The sequence below is a fragment of the Muscardinus avellanarius genome (genome assembly GCF_963383645.1).
Source record: "Muscardinus avellanarius genome assembly, chromosome: 2".
NCBI lineage: Eukaryota > Metazoa > Chordata > Mammalia > Rodentia > Gliridae > Muscardinus > Muscardinus avellanarius.
Genome location: NC_137787.1, coordinates 122,768,080 through 122,771,161, shown reverse-complemented (window position 1 = coordinate 122,771,161; position 3,082 = coordinate 122,768,080). Strand labels below are relative to the sequence as shown.

At 48.8% G+C, this 3,082-nt stretch overlaps 1 pseudogene across 1 annotated transcript; it reads left to right on the top strand.

Moving 5' to 3' along the window:
• The first annotated feature begins 1,946 nt into the window (after positions 1 to 1,946).
• Positions 1,947 to 2,690, top strand: LOC308259067 (phosphoglycerate mutase 1-like; annotated as a pseudogene). Its single transcript has one exon. The product of its transcript is annotated as a phosphoglycerate mutase 1-like (transcript).
• The last annotated feature ends 392 nt before the right edge of the window (positions 2,691 to 3,082 follow it).

Below are 3,082 nucleotides of genomic sequence, written 5' to 3'. Positions count from 1 at the left end.
CTCCCTTGTACTTGCAGTTTTTATTTCTCTGCTGGTGGTGTTTTCTCCATATCATATTTTTAAACTGTGGTTCCCTCATAACTAGAGAGGACAGTGAAATTGTGGGTTTAGGGAAGACAGGGCAGTGACGGGTGGTCTGCAGACGGAGATGATGTGCTGCTCTGTGGGGCCTTTCCAAGCCACCTGAAGTAGCAGCCCAGCAGGCAGACCACCCACTGCCCACTGGAGAGTAGCTCCGCTCTGGGCCCCATGGAGGCCCTGGCCTGACTTCTTGCTGCTCTTTATCACAGAGATGAGGGCAGAAGAAGCGGTGCTGGCTGCGAACGGGTGGAACTGATGCCCAGAGCCACACATGGCTCCTCAGCAATGTGGGCCAATCCTGGCTTAGTAGCGGGGTCCCCCCGTGAAATGCTTCCTGGCAAGAGGAGAGTGGGTCTTCTTAAGGGGGTCATCTTGATAGGCGAGAGGTTCTTACTCATTTAAAGACCACGGACTCTGAGAGCACATGCCTCACCCAGAAGAGTGTGCATGGGCTCCATTCCGCGCATGCATATGAGGGTCAGGTTGCTCTGTGAAGTGTCCTTGCAAGACCAGAAGTCAGTACTGTTCAGCAAGGCAGTGAGATCAAACTTTCCAGCTTCTGGTTCTCATTACCGATGCCACAAGAGGGGCCAGGAGAGTGGCTGAAATGATCCACCAAGGTTGATGAGGGATGACACGTGATGCCACATCTAGAGTGGGAAACTCAGGTCAGAGAGGGGCCGCTGGAAAGCCTGGGTGCAATTGCTGAGGAAGACCATGGGTCATGGTGCTGCCTCTGGGACCCGGTCACTAGTGTGGTTTGGATTTAAAATCTCCCCCAGAACCTCATGTGTTGCCAGTGCAGTGCAGCCAGGTTTGGAGGTAGGGAATGGTTGAAGGTGGAAAACTGGGGGTTGTAGCTTTAGGGACTGTCTGTCCCTCGTATCTGTTTCTCTCTCTCTCTCTCTCTCTCTCTCTCTCTCTCTCTCTCTCTCTCTCTCTTTCTTTCTCTCTCTCTCTCCCCCCCCCCAATAGCCCTGCTGCTGAGCCACTCCTGCCTTGGAGCTGGCCAACCATTGACTGACCTCTAAAACTGTGAGCCAAATAAATCTTCCTTCCTCTAAGTTGTTTTTTTAGGTATTTTTGTGACAGCAACAAAAAAGCTGACAAAAGCAGTTACTTAAAGACCTTGGTAGGGCCAGGTGTGATGGTACAGACCTGTAATCCCAGTACTTGAGACATTAAGACAGGAAGATCATAGGTTTGAGGCCAGCCCTCAGCAATTATAGCAAGACTCTCAGCAACCTAGCAAGACCATGTTTCCAAACAAAAATTTAAAAGGGCTGGGGGTGTAGCTAAGAGGTAGAATGCCCCTGAGTTCAATCCCCAGTATCACAAAAGTTAAAAAAAAAAAAAAGGGCAGAGAGTGTAGCTCAAAGGTAGCATGCCTCTGGTTTCAATCCTCAGTACCATTAAACAAATAAACAAATAAATATTCAATCATTCGAGTCAAACGTTGGCAAATTGAAAGTCTATGTAAAAACCTTTAAGTCTTATTAAGTTACCCAGGTTGGTCTCAAACCTGTGATCCTCCTGTCTCAGCCTCTCAAGCACTAGACTACCTGCTGGCACCTTGGTCTTGGACTTCAGGTTTCCAGAACCATGAGACAGTAAATTTCTGTTGTTTAAGCCACCCGGTGTGAGATACATTGTCATCGGGGCCCTGAAAGACTAATACTCATTAAAAAAAAAAAAAAAAAACTGTCAAGCCAGGCGTGGTGGCGCACGCTTGTAATCTCAGCATTTGGGAGGCTGAGACCAGAGGATCGCAGTTTGCAAACAGCTTCAGCTACTTAGTGAGGCCCCTCTGCAACTTAGTGAGATGCTGTTTCAAAAATAAAGAATAGCATCGCCAGCCCGCTGCCATGGCCACCGACAAGCTGGTGCTGATCCGGGATGGTGGAGAACCGCTTCAGTGGTTGGTACGACACTGACCTGAGCCCTGCGGGCCACAAGGAGGCGAAGCGTGGTGGGCAGTCACTGCGAGATGCTGGTTATGAATTTGACATGTTTCACCTCAGTGAAGAAAAGAGCAATGTGGACTCTCTGGACAGTGATGGATGCCATTGACCAGATGTGGCTGCCAGTGGTGAGGACTCAGTGCCTCAATGAGCACCATTATGGGGTCTTACTGGCCTCAATAAAGCAGAAACTGCTGCCAAGCATGGTGAGGCCCAGGTAAAGATCTGGAGGCGCTCCTATGATGTCCCACAGCCTCCGATGGAGCCTGATCATCCTTTCTACAGCACTATCAGTAAGGATCGGAGGTGTGCAGACCTCACTGAAGATCAACTGCCTTCCTGTGAGAGTCTGAAGGACACTGTTGCCAGAGCTCTGCTCTTTTGGAATGAAGAAATCGTCCCCCAGATCAAGGAGGGGAAACATGTCCTGATTGCAGCCCATGGCAACAGCCTTTGGGGTATCGTCAAGCATCTGGAGGGTCTGTCTGAAGAGGCCATCATGGAGCTGGACCTGCCAACTGGTATTCCCACTGTCTATGAATTGGATAAGAACTTGAAGCCCATCAAGCCCATGCAGTTCCTGGGGATGAAGAGACCGTCCGTAAAGCCATGGAAGCTGTGGCTGCCCAGGACAAGGTCAAGAAGTGAAGGCGAAGGAGACTCCCTTGTGTGTGTGTGTGTGTGTGTGTGTGTGTGTGTGTGTGTGTGTTGCTGTGCATTGAATCCAGGGGTGTTCTATCCCTGAACTGCATTCCCAGTTCTTTTTATTTTTTTATTTTGAAACAGGATCTCCCAAATTTATGGAATGCTTGGCCTGGAACTTATATGATCCTTTGGTTTGAGCCTCCTAAGTACTGGGATTACAGGCATGCGCCTATAGAAGTACTTTAATGTGGATTTAACGGTTGTGTGTCCTATACAACCATATTTATTCAAAATTAAAATGGTCTGTTTGGACTTTAATTCCTTTTACAAGAAGCCATCACTCAGAGTTTGAACTTGTACATGGAGCTTCACTTTCACGCTTCAATCGCACTTGC